The sequence below is a fragment of the Terrapene carolina genome, unplaced genomic scaffold (assembly GCF_002925995.2).
Source record: "Terrapene carolina triunguis isolate 2854851 unplaced genomic scaffold, T_m_triunguis-2.0 Scaffold175, whole genome shotgun sequence".
In the NCBI taxonomy this organism is placed as follows: Eukaryota; Metazoa; Chordata; order Testudines; family Emydidae; genus Terrapene; species Terrapene triunguis.
Window position 1 is genome coordinate 3176380 of NW_020664526.1, and position 16514 is coordinate 3192893.

A 16514-nucleotide genomic window follows, 5' to 3' on the forward strand; every position below is an offset into this window, starting at 1 on the left:
AGAAAGCACCCCCCCGAACTCCCGACTCCCCCCCCCCGCTCCCTGTCTCTTGACTGCCCCCTCCAGAACCTCCCTGCCCCTTCTCCGACCCCCTGGCCCCCTTACCCTGCCGCTCAGACCAGCGTGCTGGGGAGGAGGAGCAGGGGGTGGAGCTCCAGACTGCCGGTGCGAACGGCCGGCTGGTGATCTGGGAGGGAGGGAGTGCTCTCAGCTGCAGGGGAGAGGAGGAGGGGCTCTCTCTGGCTGTGGGAGCCCCATGTAAGTGGCACCATCCGTCCAGCTGCCCTGTCAGCCGCGCGCGCTCTGCATGGGGGGGAAGTCCGGACATTTACAAATTCCCCCCGGACGCTATTTTTAACTCTAAAAGCCGGACATGTCCGGGGAATCCGGACGAATGGTAACCCTAAGCAGAATGTCTCTCACAGAGAAGCCACAGCACCCCAGTGAAGATTTAAAAAGGTCAGCAACAGGTGTCTAAAGCTATGCTGACCTGGCTTACCTGTGACTGTGCATTTTCTTCTTCTTCAGTGGGGTTAATCCTGCTTTCCTCATGCCTGAGCTCCCGGCCTTTCCCTCCACTGAATTGTATCTCTCCACATCCTTCTTTCTCTTTGTTTGGTCACCCAGCACCTCTGGCTACATCCTCAGTCCCGGTGTGCACTGTATTACAGTTCTCTGCATCTTTCCTTCTGTTTGATACTACATTCCACAGACCTGCGTCGATTTATGCTAACTATCTGCCACTGAATAACCGATATCTGTGGGCTGATTTCATGTGCCTGTGCCGTCTGGGCTGGAACACTGTTGGAACGGTTAGACGCAGCAGTTGACAAGTTCTTCCACAGCTCAGATCAAGCTGGGTGGTTTTGAGGGAAAGAACTTTGTTATCAATTAGTAAATCATTTCTGAGCATGCTCAGTGTCAAGGTGTCTGGAGTTGCTCACAACTGGGAGTACCAAGCTCAGGGCAGACTGTGAAGAAGCAGGGCACAAACCCCAAACTGGTTGTGTGTTCTATACTTAGATTTCACTCACCAACCAACCATCAAGTGTGAACTCCTCAAGCACTAGAACAGCCTTACCATGGACCGCAGACAGTCCCCTTGGTCACTGTGGTCTATCTAGCCACCCAGACAAGCTTGTCTTTGTGGTAGATGGTCCCTTACACCAAAGATCACAGCAATATTCAGGTTACTCCCAGTCTCAAAGGACCAGTCACTTACCCCAGGTCAGCTGCACTCAAGATCTCGCACTAAAGATAATGCTTGTAGCCAATCTTATAATAAGATCTAAAAATTTATTAACTAAGAACAGAAATGAGTTATTTACAAGATTAATGCGAGCAAACACACACACACACACACACACACACACACACACACACACACACACACACACACACACACACAAATGAGTTACGCGCTATATGTCCTTTAGAGCTAAGCTAGGCCGAGCACTTGGAGACTCTTGCTTATGCTTAGAAATCTTTGCCCCACAGAGTTCAAGCATCATAGAGATACAATTCTTTCTTATCAGGGATTTTATTCCCTCCCCCAACGTTCAAGAGGATGGGATAAGTCCACCTGCTTGTCCCCTCTTCATGAGTGTGGAGGAAGTGCAGGACATGACCTGTCTTGTGGAAAACTAGTATTTCACTCTTGGCAATGCTTCTCTTATGACTGGGGGGGGGGCTTGCAGTTTCAGAGCAAACACTTAAATATGACCTTATGACATCGGATCCAGATATTGTAAGTAGGGACCTACCAAATTCACGGCCATGAAAAATGTGTCACAGACTGCACAATCTGGTCTGCCCCCGTGAAATCTGGTCTTTTGTGCGCTTTTACCCTATACTATACAGATGTCACGGGGGAGACCAGCGTTCTCAAATTGGGGGTACTGGCCCAAAAGGGAGTTGCAGGGCAGTCACAGGGTTATTTTAAGGGGGTCGCAGTATTGCCACCCTTACTTCTGTGCTGCCTTCCATGCTAGGCAGCTGGAGAGCAGCAGCTGTTAGCCGGGCACCCAGCTCTGAAGGCAGCACTGCTGCCAGCAGCAGCGTAGATGTAAGGATAGCAGTACTGCAACCCCCCCTATAATAGCCTTGCAACCCCTCCCCCCAACTCCCTTTTGGATTGGGACCCCTATAATTACAACACCGTGACACTTCACATTTAAATAGCTGAAATCATTTACATTTACAATTTTTAAAATCCTATGACTGTGAAATTGACCAAAATGGACCCTGAATTTAGTAGGGCCCTAATTATAAGTGAGATTAATGCAGGCAGCAACTCAAAAGCATTTCATAAAGTCTAAACACTAGACACATTTTTATAAACCTAATAAATACCTATTTTAACTATACTAACACACAGGTGAGCCAGACTGGTTTCCAGCTATGCATCTGTCAGTGATCAATGTGGCCTAGGGCCTGGGCATGAGCTGGCATCTGATCTGCCAGCGTCCCGCTCAGATGGCCTGTATTAAGTTTTTTTCACAGAGTCTGAGCCCTCTCCCCTGTGTAATATTACTACACATTTTCTCGTCCCAACCTCCCAGGCCTGGTCTGTGCACTGTTATACTGGTTTAATTAAAGGGATGATTTTTATACCGATTTAGTTACACCAGTACAGCTGTGTGTGTGGACAATCTCTTGAATCTATTTAAGCCTGGCTTCTATCAGTTTAGCTTGCACCAAGCAGCATCCCCTCTCACCTCTCCACCCCCCAAAAAAGGCTTTTTTAATGTCAGGGACAGGAGACAACTGTACATAGATCTTGCAATTTTCAGGTCTCACTCTGCAATTTTTGCCACTTACTCTGCCCTTGCTAAATTTGTATTTTTAACCACATGCTTAGTCTCTATCCTTTTTTCTATTGGAAAAATACCAGCACCAGTGTTTGGAGACATACTACGGCCCCTCTTCCAGGCCAGACAGCAGCAGAAGCAAAGGCAGGAACTCCCAATGTGCTTATCCACCCACCTCGGGAGCTATGACCTTTGCCCTCTCCTTCACCCCATTCATCTCACTGAAGTATGAAACTTTATTGATGCTGGTTAAGGGTCCTGACCTAGTGCCTGAGTGAGAGCTACAGGATTAGATCCTATCTCTCCCCTCCTCCTCCTTTTTAAACAGAAAACAGGACATTTAAAAGCGTCATACGTTTGTTAAAGGTGACCTGCAGAGGAGGAAAGAATAGTCGTCTTCCTTTTTGTCCTTGGTTATTTATGATTTATACATAAGACATTATTTTCAATAAACAACTAAATCAGTAAAAAGAACAGGAGTACTTGTGGCACCTTAGAGACTAATAAATTTATTTGAGCATAAGCTTCCGTGGGCTACAGCCCACTTCATCGGATGCATCCGCTGTAGCCCATGAAAGCTTATGCTCAAATAAATTTTTTAGTCTCTAAGGTGCCACAAGTACTCCTGTTTTTTGCAGATACAGACTAACACGGCTGCTACTCTGAAACTAAATCAATGGTTTTAAACCTGAATCACAAACTTCTCTGAGGTCTTCAGCAAAACAAGAGAAGGACCAGACTTTGGTCACCAATGGCTGTAACTGGGGCAAATCTAGAGAAGGCCTAAGATATAATAAAGCAGACTCATTTGGAAATTCTAGTGTCCCAGTCAAATCAGGTGAATACAGCTTCCATCTACTCCATGGCAGGAGTTGTATCCTCCCATTGCGGTTAAGGTTCTCATTGTGATTCTCGGGAACACCAAACTGGCGACTTAACCGAGCCTGGTTTCATCAATAGCACGTGTTCTCCACCACGTACTGAAGAATTGGACATAAGCATCCCATTGCTAGGACAACACTCTCCCCTTAAGCTTAAGCTTTTGCTGAAACTGTTCCTAAAACTGTACGGACTTAAGAATTTGGTCCAGATCTTTTGAATAATATAAAAAAGATTGGGTCTTGTTACTGATGTTCATAAATAAAACCCTAGAGACTGTGGTGTGTTGCTGTAGGGTTGCTGGTTTGGGCTGAGTCATTGTAGTGCTGGGTTCCAGGTGGTCAGTGCTAGTTTGTCCTGGAAATAAAGCCTTTGTTCTGGACTTTGCAATTATGTATAGGCGGACATGATCAGATCTGATATCTGCAAACCTTAACCCTGGTGAGTTTACTCTCAGTTAGCTGACCTGGACGTAACTTGCCCGATCTGCACTGACTGGAAGTCATGATTTGCATCATGTCATTTCACTCCGTTCACAATCGTGTTCAACTTTATAAATAAATATATGGAGATATACTTATCTCATAGAGCTGGAAGGGACCCCGAAAGGTCATCAAGTCCAGCCCCCAGCCTTCACTAGCAGGACCAAGTACTGATTTTGCCCTAGATCCCTAAGTGGCCCCCTCAAGGATTGAACTCACAACCCTGGGTTTAGCAGGCCAGTGCTTAAACCACTGAGCTATCTCCTACAGCTCTCCTGTAGCATAGGTCAGGCCCCCGAGTGTATCAGCACACCAGGTTCAACTCACCCTCCCATCATGTGCTGACTAACAAAGGGTGACCTATTTTGGAAGCTAGAACCAAGCCTCTCTGGCTCCTGCCACAAACCATGAGCCTGGTGTCTCCATCCAAATACTGAGCCAGGCTCCCCCGCCATAAATGTCATGGAAAAGCAACACGTTCACGTTGATTCAAGGGACTACTCTTTATGCAGCATCCGAGTGATGTATGGAACTCCCTACTGCGTGCTATTCTGTAGGCAAACAGCTTGGTAAGGTTCTAAACAAGATGAGACATACTGGTGTGAATTATTCTGCCATCTGCTGCCGTTATTATGAAGTAGATAGGATAAAAATGGCAAGGGCTATCAGTCCTCATGTGTGAGTGCATAAATTCATCCCTGGATGGACTCAGGAAGAAACTTAACCACTGTGGTATAAGATTGCACTATTGGATGCTTCATGGGAGATATTTAGACCTTTCTTTGAATAGCCCAGTGCTAGAAAAAGACTTTTGGACTAGATAAAATGTACTGGTCTCTTTCTATGTCAACTTCTATGTTCTTCCCATATTCTTCCGAGGCCTTGGGAGCTGTTTCTATATCTGGGCTCCCTTGTGGGGACCACATGGCCGCTAAGCTTCTGTGTCCAGCTCGAGCGCTGCTAAAGGACAATAACTAGTTAACATGCACATATACGTGGAATCCTGTCGTCCAGATTCTGGCTCCTCCTCTGGAACTGTTGTGCCTGGAGAGGAGAGCCGAGTACAGTCCGCGGCAGAGCAGCATTTGCCATTCTTTTCTAATGAGGATTGCGTGGGAGGTTGGAGGGGCCATTTCTGAGGCTGCAGCTTTGTGCCGGGGATCTGGTATGGAAGGATTCTACTGAGAACAGGGATGCTAATGATACTCCAGTTACATGGACGCAGAGCCGAGGGGAGGCTTCCTGACATATTAGTCAGCTGGCTCATGTCAGTGGAATTATAATTGCTATTGGCGGAAGAATGAAGGGAGTTGGCAGGCAAACTCTGTGAGGAAGTGCCGGACTTACCCAGCCTTACTGCCAAGCAGGGGGTGGTTTGTACCCCAGAGAAGGGAGAAATGGCCAGATCCTCAAAGGTATTTAGGTGCCTAACTCCCCTAACCCTTAGGAGTTAGGTACCTAAATACCTTTGAGGATCTGGGCCGGGTGCTCTAATAGGGGTGGGGAAGGAAAGATTTTGATGACAATATTTTCAGTGCCAATAAATCAGACCATTAAAGCCAACCCAACCTTGTTCATTTTCTCTCTTTCAGCCCATCACTTTATCGTGGTCACCGCGTGCCATGAAGCCGACTATGGCCAGTTGATCGAGGATTACTGCCTAAGCCAGTTTAAATTTGACATGGAAGTGATAGGGCAGAAGCTGTGGTGTGACTGGGATGAGACTGTAGGGTGAGTGTCTTGTTGCTATTGTCTCCAGCCCTTTCTGATTTAACAAAGCATGGTATCCTGACCAGAGACCTGGTGACCAGCGAAAGAACTGCCAGCCTGCCTCAGCTACCCACAGGGTCTTGTTTTCAAGCTATCTAGCTTAGGGTTTAGTACCAGTGCCTGTCACCATAGTGTCTGAGCACCACGCATCCATGGGAAGCTGATCACACCATTGTCCAGTGTGACCAGTGCAGTGTTTATCAACTGCACTAGGGAAGATCACGTGGTCATTACAGTGCAGCTTTGAGCGAACTGATATAGCATAATCATATTACACGTTGTCATTCCAAACAGTGCTTCTGAACAAGAGGCAGCAGTGCGCTGTGTTATGCTCACAACTTGTATTACACACTGCTTTGCAACTTGTTTCAGTTTCACTTCAGTGCATTAAATATTGGAGCCTATTTTCCCATCACTGCTTGAGAGAAATATCTTGCATACTTTTCTGTGTGTAGTTCTGTTCTTACTCTGCTGCCTATCACTGAGCAACTTCCGGGAGTACGTGTATCAACAGTTCTGTCTGTCTCGCTCTCCTTTCTGCCAGTAGGGAATAGGCCTGAAGATGTTGATTTATTTTTAAATAGAATAAAATGGATGGTGTCTGGAGTGTGTTTGAGCTATTGCTGGGAGGCTTGGCCAAAGAGGTGGGCTTTACACTTAGGGCTTGTCTACACCGGCAAGTTTCTGCGCAGTAAAGCAGCCTTTTGCACTCAAACTGCAGACGCGTACACACGGCCAAGCCACTTTGTGCACAGAAACTCAGTTACAGCGCTGCAAAAAAACCACCTCGACGAGAGTCATAAGCTTTAAAGTGCAGAGCCTCCAGCGCTCTATTGCCAGTGTAGACACTTGATTGCTTTCTGCGCTGTAATTGGCCTCTGGAGCTGTCCCATAATGCCTCAAGTGACCGCTCTGCTCATTGTTTTGAACTTGGCTGCCCTGGAGACATGCGCCCCTCCCTTTTCAAAGCTCCCTTTCTGAGTAGGCAGGCAGGCAGATGTGTGGGTGTGTGATTGCTGTGCAGAGAGCCCAGGGAGGGAGGCAGGGGCTGACATCAGGGTTTCCCCCTCCCCCTGCCCCCGGACTGGTTGCTTCCTGCCGCTGTCTGAACTTACAAGACAGCATGCTGACATACTCTCTGTCCCCCAAAACACACTGTATCCCCCCCTCCACACACACTCTCCCCCCGCCCCACTTCAGTTGAAAAGCAGCTGGCAAGGTAGTAGGATGCCCATGGAACAATGGGATTGGGAAACCTCCATCATGTGACGCTGTGCCTGCCCCATGAGGCATTGCAAACCCTTCCCAAAGCACCCTGCAGCCAGTTGCACAGTGGGATAGCTACCCACAATGCACTGCTGTCTTTGCTGTTGCAAGAGCTGCTAATGTGGATGGGCTCCAGCATCACAAGCAGCACCGTGTAGATATGCAACAGCGGTTTAATTCCAGCATTTTAATAAAAGTGGTAAAACTTGTGGAGCAGAAACTTGCCAGTGTAGACATACCCTTAGTTTGGAATGGAGTGAGGTTAATGGTCATTCTTATTTCACGCAGTGATGAGTTTATCTTGTTTTGTCAGGAAATGAGAACATAAGAACGGCCATGCTGGGTCAAACCAATGGTCCATCTGGCCCAGTATCCTGTCCTCTGACAGTGGCCAATGCCAGCCGCTTCAGAGGGAATGAACAAAATGGGCAATTATTGATTCATCCCCTATCATCCCAGTTTATGGCAGTCAGAGCCTAGGACACCCAGAGCATGGGGTTGCATCCGTGCCCATCCTGGCTAATAGCCATTGATGGACCTATCCTCCATCAACTTACCTACTTCTTTTTTGAGCCCTGTTATAGTCTTGGCCTTCACGACATCCCCGGCCAACAAGTTCCAGATGTGACTGTGCATTGTGTGAAGAAATACTTCCTTTTGTTTGTTTTAAACCTGCTGCCTGATAATTTAATTGGGTGACTCTGAGTTCTTGTGTGATGAGAAGGAGTAAATCCCACTTGCTTATTTACTTTCTCCACATCAGTCATGATTTTGTAGAACTCTATCATCTCCTCCTTTAGTTGTCTCTTTTCTAAACTGAAAAATCCCAGTCTTTTTAATCTCTCCGCAGAAGGAAGTTGTCCCATCCCCTTAATCACTTTTGTTGCCCTTTTCTGTACCTTTTCCAAATCCAATATGTCTTTTTTGAGATGGGGCAATCACAATTATATGCATTATTCAAGGTATGGGCATATCACAGATTTATATAGTGGCATTATGATATTTTCTGTCTTATTATATATCCCTTTCCTAATGGTTCTGCATGTTGGGTTAGCTTTTTTGACTGCCGCTGCACATTGAGTGGATGTTTTCAGAGAACTATCCACAATGACTCTAAGATCTCTCTCTCTCTCTCTCTCTCTCTCTCTCACAGTACCAGCTAGTTTAAATCCCATCATTTTGGAATTGGAATTATGGGACTATGTTTTCTAATATGCATTACTTTGCATTTATCAATATTGAATTTCATCTGTCATTTTCTTGTGCAGTCACCCAGTTTTTCTGAGAATCATTGGTAACTCTTTGCAATCTGCTTTGGATTTCACTATCTTGCGTAATTTTGTTTTGTCTGTGAATTTTGCCACTTCACTGTTTACCCCTTTTCCCAGATCCCTTGTGAATATGTTGAAAATACCGATCCCAGTACAAATCCCTGAGGGACACCACTAATTACCTCTCTCCATTCTGAAAACTGACCATTTTATTCCTGCCCTTTGTTTCCTGTCTTTTAACCAGTGACTGATTTGTAAGAGGAACTTCCCTTTTATCCCATGACTGCTTACTTTGCTTAAAAGCCTTTGGTGAGGGACCTTGTCAAAGGCTTTCTGAAACTCCAAGTACACTATACCCACTGGATCACCCTTGTCCACAAGTTTGTTGGCCCCCTTAAAAATTCTAATATATTAGTGAGGCATGATTTTCCTTTACAAAAGCTGTGTTGACACTTCCCCAACAAATCGTGTTCATCGATGTGTCTGATAATTCTGTTTTTTACTATAGTTTCAACCAGTTTGCTTGGTACTGAAGTTAGGCTTACTGGCCTGTAATTGCCAGGATCAACTCTGGAACTTTTTAAAAAAAATTGGTGTCACAAGAGCTATTCTCCAGTCATCTGGTACAGAAGCTGACTTAAGTGATAGGTTACATAGAACACTTAGTCGTTCTGTATTTTCATAATTAAGTTCCTTCAGAACTCTTGAGTGAATACCATCTGGTCCTGGTGACATAATACTGTTTAATTTATCAATTTGTTCCAAAACTTCCTCTGTTGACACCTCAGTCAGGTTAGAAAAGGAGGAGGTGTTGCCTTGTGTATCAAAGATGTACACACTTGCACTGACGTTGAGATGGAAATAGGAGACAGACTTGTTGAAAGTCTTTGGGTAAAGATAAAAGGGGTAAAAAAAAACAAGGGTGATGTAATGGTAAGGGCCTACTAGAGACCACCTAGCCCGGAAGAAGAGGTGGATGAGATTTTTTTCTTAGCAACTAATAATCATCCAAAGCACAGGACTTGGTGATGATGGGAGACTTCAACTATGCAGACATCTGTTGGGAAAATAACAGAGCAGGGCGCAGATTATCCAACAAGTTCTTGGACTATATTGAAGACCATAAGCACTGACTCTGTGGGTGCTCCGGGGCTGGAGCACCCACGGGGAAAAATTAGGGGGTGCTCCCACCGGCAGCCAAGCTCCCCTCCCCCCCGCCCCTCCCCCTCTTCCTCCTCCTCCTCCCCTGAGCGCGCCGCGTCCCCGCTCCTCCACCTACCTCCCAGCGTTTCCTGCCCGGCCGCTGCCAAACAGCTGTTTGGCAGCATTAGTACACTCCGGGACAGGGGGGAGGAGCAGGAACGTGGCGAGCTCAGGGGAGGAGGCAGGGAAGAGGTGGGGTGGGGATTTGGGGAAGCAGTTGGAATATTGGCAGGAAGGGGGCAGAGTTGGGGCAGGGACTTTGGGGAAGGGGTTGGAATGGGGGCAGGGAAGGAGTGGGAAGAGGCAGGGCAGGGGCGGGGCTTCATGGAAGGGGTGAAGTGGGGACGGGGCCAGGGGCAGGGGGGAGTCGAGCACCCACGTGAAAGAGGGAAAGTTGGTGCCTATGTTGGAGACCATTTTTTATTTCAGAAGGCGGAGAAAGCAACTGTTCTAGATTTGATTTTGACAAGGGGGAGGAATAGCTCAGTGGTTTGAGCACTGGCCTGCTAAACCCAGGGTTGTGAGCTCAATCCTTGAGGGGGCCATTTGGGGCAAAAATCTGTCTGGGGATTGGCCCTGCTTTGAACAGGGGTTTGGACTAGATGACCTCCTGAGGTCCCTTCCAACCCTGATATTCTATAATTCTAAATAGGGGGAAACTGGTTGAATTTGAAAGTGAAAGGCAGCTTGGGTGAAAGTGATCATGGAATGGTAGGAGGGAAAACAGCAGAAGAAAGATAATGGATTTCAAGAAGGCAGACTTTAGCAAACTCAGGATTTGGTAGGGAAGCAAGTCTAAAGAGAAAAGCATTTTAAAGAGAGTTGGCAGTTTTTCAAAGAGACATTATTCAGGGCACAAAAGCAAACTATCCCAGTGCATAGAAAAGACAGCTAGTATGGCAAGAGACCACCCTGGCTTCACCAGGAGATCTTCAATGATCTGAACCTCAAAAATAGTCCTAGAAACAGTGGAAACCAGGTCATATTATGAAGGATGAATATAAAAAACAATAACACAAACATGTAGGGGGAAACTTAGAAAGGCCAAGGCACGAAATGAGATCAAACTAGCTAGAGATATAAAGGGTAACAAATAAATACATGAAAAGCAAGAGGAAGACCAATGACGGGGTAGGCCGATTACTCATTGAGGAGGAAAAGACTATAACAGATGTGAAAATGGAAGAAGTGCTGAATGTGGAAATGGAAGTGCTAAATGACTTTTTTGTTTCCATTTTCACCAAAAAGGTTAGTAGCAATTGAATGTCTAACATAGTGAATGCCAGTGAAAATGAGGTAGGATCTGAGGCTAAAATAGGAAAGAACAAGTTAAAAATTACTTAGACAAGTTAGATGTCTTCAAGTCGGCAAGGCCTGATGACATCCACCCTGGAATACTCAAGGAGCTGACTGAGGTGATATCTGAGCCATTAGCAATTTATCTTCAAAAACTCATGTAAGACAGGAGAGATTCCAGAGGACTGGAAGGGGGCAAATATAGTGCCCATCTATAAAAAGGGAAATAAGGACCCGGGGAATTACAGACCAATCATCTTAAATTCAGTACCAAGAAAGATAATGGAGCAACTAATCAAGCAATCAGTTTGCAAACACCTAGAAGACAGTAAGGTGATAAGTAACAGTCAACATGGATTTGTCAAGAACAAATCATGACAAACCTGCTTAATAGCTTTCTTTGACAGGGTAAGAAGCCTTGTGGATAAGGGGGAAGCAGTAGATGTGGTATATCTTGACTTTAAGGCTTTTAATACCGTCTCACATGACCTCCTCATAAACAAACTAGGGAAATATAGCCTAAATGGAGCTACTATAAGGTGGGTGCATAACTGGTTGGAAAACCATTCCCAAAGAATAGGTATCAGTGGTTCACAATCAAGCTGAAAGGGCATATCGAGTGGGGTCCCACAGGGATTGATACTGGGTCCAGTTCTGTTCAATATCTTCATCAGTGATTTAGATAATGGCATAGAGAGTACACTTATAAAATTTGCAGACGATACCAAGGTGGGAGTGGTTGCAAGTGCTTTGGAGAGTTGGATTAGAATTCAAAATGATTTTGACGAACTAGAAAATAGGATGAAATTAATAAGGACAAATGCAAAGTACTCCACTTAGGAAGGAACAATCAATTGCACACATACAAAATGGGAAATGACACCTAGGAATGAGTACTGTGGAAAGGGATCTGGGGCTGATAGTGGATCACAAGCTAAATATGAGTCGACAGTGTAACTCTGTTGCTAAAAAAGTGAACATCATTCTGGGATGTATTCGCTGAAGTGTGGTAAGCAAGACATAAGTCATTTTTCCACTCTACTCTGCACTCATTAGACCTCAACTGGCGTATTGTGTCCCGATCTGGGGGCCACATTTCAGGAAAGATGTGCACAAATTGGAGAAAGTCCAGAGAAGAGGAACAAAAATGATTAAAGGTCTAGAAAACATGACCCATGAGGAAAGATTGAAAAAACTGGGTTTGTTTAGTCTGGAGAAGAGAAGAGGGGGGTACATAATAGTTTTCAAGTACATAAAAGGTTGTTACAAGAAGGAGGGAGAAAAATGTTCTCGTTTAACCCCTGAGAATAGGACAAGAAGCAATGGGCTTAAATCTCAGCAAGATAGATTTAAGTTAGACTTTAGGAAAAATTTCCTGTCAGGGTAGTTAAGCATTGGAACAAATTGCGTAGGGAGGTTGTGGAATCTCCATCATTGGAAGTTTTTAAGAACAGGTTAGACAAACACTTGTCAGGAATGGTCTAGCTATAATGTAATCCTGCCGTGAGTGCAGGGAACTGGACTTGTTTACCTATCGAGGTCTCTTCCAGTCCTACACTTCTATGATTTGTCACCTAAAAAGAAGGGTTCAGATGTGGGAATCTCCCTCACGTGCTCTGCAGTGAAAACCGATGCAAAGAATTCATTTAGCTTCTCCTCAATGGCCTTACCTTCCTTGAGTGCTCCTTCAGTACCTTGATCATCCAGTGGCCCCACTGAGTTCTTGTTCTTGGCTCTTCACCCTTCTCCTGCACTCACCTGTCTCCCCGTCATTGTTGACCACACCTCTTTGGAGCGTGTCTGTTGTTGAAAGGACCATCTCTCCCTACATGACTGACTTCCAAGTGGCTAGGGCCTATCCTATGCAGAGCTTTGAAAATCAAGACAACAGCCTTGAAGTGGACTCTTGTGTCCCGTGGGATACCAATGCAAGAGAGGAGCAGATGATGATTGAGACTATGCAGTGCTGCAGAGAGGTCATACAGGAGGGGAATGGGCCTATTTCCTTGCTATGCATGGAGAAGCTAATCCAACTCCCACTGAAATCACTGTGGAGTCTCTCATTGACTCAGTGACAGTTGGAGTAGGCCCATAAATTCTCTTCACCCCTATAGAATACTTTGCTATATTGGAAAAAAAAAAAAAACCCCCCCCCCCCCCCCCCCCCTTGAAGTATTATTGTCAAGTAACAAGTCTGGCTTTTTGATGCCTAACTGGAATGAATAGGATGTATTTTGCCTTACATTTACTGGCAAATTTTTAAGACACTGCATTGGAGGGAAATCAGTACATTCTCTCAAGGAGGCTTATCTGGTTAGTCAGCGACCGTTTTTAAAAACAAAATACCCTGTGACCTTTCGAATTACAGTTTTATGGGCATCTCAGTCATTGTTGATAGGGTGATGATATGTTTATGAAGAAACATGTATTCTTATCATTGCCTAAGACTTCAAGCCCACTATCACCTTGTGACCACTTTGAAGGCAACTGAAACACCGTGTTCTTTCATCTTAATTCTCACAATTGCTTGTTTAAAGGAGATCTGAACTCATTAGTTGTCATATCAGCATAAGTATTTTCTGAATAAGTATATAGGTGAAATCTTGGCCCCACTGTGGATTTTTCCCATTCTAAATGAAGTTTCAAAAAGGTTTTTAGAAATACCTATTTCTGCTCCAATACCACCGTGGTTGGTGATGCTGTCTTTTAACGAGGGCTGCCATTTTACTGATGTTTCTAAGAATGAAATCTTGTAGTTTGAGCCTGAGAATTTAACAACAAAATAATTCCTGACAACAACTTGTCTCATTCATTTTTAATGTTTAGAAATGCTAAGCTATCTCTCAGACCAGGTCACTAGAATTGGTGGCTTTTTACTGTGTATTTTTTAAATTATATTTAAGATGCATTTTTTCTACTGATTCATGTTTCTTGGTAATTAGAAGAAATGATTAGAACATCTTGTATATTACATTGCAGTTTTCTGCTAAGCCCTCTGTTTTTAATCAATGTCAGTAATTCAATTCCAATTTATAAAATATTAGAAACAGAGATGCAGTCTGTTTCTCTCCTGGAACATCCTGCCATGTTCTTTGGATAATAAAGTAAGCATCTTTAATTCAGGTTGAAATAAATCAGTGATAAGAGGAAGAACATTGAGTCTGTAGAACACACTGTCCTTACTTTACAATAAATAACCTAAGACGTGCTTTCTTTTATTTCTTTCCCTTTGTGATCAGTAAAATTCCATAGTACCACAATGTTGCAGACAAGGTGGTTTTGGTAAATATCCAAAGACTAGCAAGTGTTGGGGGAACCTAGTTCCTAATACTTTCTTTATACCCATGTTAAATCTCTAATGGACACATTTTCCACCTTTCTCCCCAACACCCTGACATATAACTATATAGTGCTCCCATAGTACCACTTGGAATGTATTTTTATTTATTATTTGTATTGCAATGACACCCGAGACCAGGTTTTGTTAGGCGTTGTGCAAATGGTGGTAAGAGACAGTCCCTGCCTTGAAGAGCTTGCTGTCTAAATAAGCAAGACAGACAAAGGCTGGGGAAGGTAAACTGAGGCACAGAGTGATGAAGTGACTTGCCCAGGGTCACCCAGCAGGCCTGTGGCAGAGCCTGGAACATAATCCAGGATTTCTGAGCCCTTTGCTTAGTGCCCTATCCAGTGCCTTTCAACTGAACCCCAGAACCTCTTTGTCTACTTTTGGGATTGCTTGATAACAGGCACTGTGGGAACTGGCCCACTAATTTATAGGACACTTCTGGCATTTGAGAAGGTCCAGAGGCAGGAATGGCAGCTGACTTGTGCCTCCTCACACAAGGCAGAGAATCAAATGCACCACAGATGTGAGGCGAGGCAGAACCACCTGAGATCATTGGTGGATCAAGCTGACCCAGAAAGGAAAATGGAGGCTTTTTTTTCTCATATCCTGTTATTTCAGGATGTACCATTTCCGGAGGAGGGGTTTTCAGGATTGTCCTCCAAAGCATGCTGACTTCGGTGGTTGTAATGTTGCCAATAGCGGTGGGTGGGGTGGAGAAGATCTGTCTTATTAGCCCCCTGGACATATTGCATTAATTACTCTGGCTGTAGTTCTTCAAGCTTGGCATCTAGGTATTCCTTTTTCAGTGTGCTTTCCAGACCTGTTGCTCCCAGTCTAAGCCCACGCTAGCATGGCTTTTATTGATCTGTATTGATGAGGCAGAGGGAGAGAAAAATCCTATCGTAACCAATGACTATACTGGAGGAAAAGGGAAGTTTTTCCTCAGTAAAGTTAATATAGGAAATCAACAAGGAAAAACAATCAGCTTTTAGGTCATCTTTCCTGCAGGGGTCTACACGCACTATCCCCATCACAAGAACTTCATGTTGTATAAATGTAGAGTATGTTTTGGAAAACAAAGCAAAGTAGATTTTGCTATCCTCAATAGCACAGAGTGGGTTGAAAAATGGTAGGTATGTGTTGATACTTTTTTTTTTTTTATAAATAATCTTATACAAAAACTTCATTTTTAAAAAAATAATACCCGTCCTACCATCCTCAATAAATGAAAATGTTTTGGCTTTCAAAACCAGTTTGTTTTTTCCTCCTCTTTACACGCCCCTCACACCTTTTTTGGTGGCAAAATGGAAAAAGGGGATACAAAAGCGGAGGGAATTTAAAGATTTTTAAAAAAAGTTGTCAAATCAGAAAATTTGAGAAAAAGGAAATTGCTTTGCAAAAGGTATTTTTGTATTAAAAAGCCATTTTTCTTTTTCTTTTTTAATTTATTTATTTAGGAAGTTTTTAACAAGTTGGCAAATCCTTGCCATGTAAATATCAGAATCAAAATAATTATTACAATAGGTAGCTTTTGTTTAAAGAGACATTATATAGGAATATAGTCATCAGATCTTTCTATTTCATTGTGGGTTACCATATTTCAGCGTGAACATCATTACAACACCCATGTCATTTCTAATGATTTTAATAAAATTGAGTAAAATCTCTGCATACGCATATGTAACTGGCTAGGCATGTTTAGCAAATGTTAATATTCAAAAAAAATTAGACAGATGTGCTGTTTTGTTTTGTTGGTGGTGGGGTGTTTTTTTAAATTATTTTTTGCAGATGAATGTACTTGGAGTATTGAAAAAAGGTAACCAAATATCTAAGCATCTCTCTGTCCATTTTGCTGGTTGTGTAATTGGTGTGTTAATTTTTCCACAACCTGCCCCCCCCCCTTTTTTTTTTTTAAACCATTCCTCTCGGGTTGGGCTATTTTTTCTTATTCCAATGAGAGGCTACCAATAGCTGAGCAGCTACTAGCGGAAGAAAGTTCTTCATTTCCTTTTGTGGGACCATTTCCACTAGGAAGCCCCAAGAGGATTCCCAAAGCATCATCTGGTAATAAAACCCAACAATTTGTGGTATGTAGTTATGGATTAAACTGCAATACTCTCTAATGACTGGACATGTCCACCAAATATACTTAAAATTTCCTCTTTCACCAGAATTTCTCCAACATTTATCC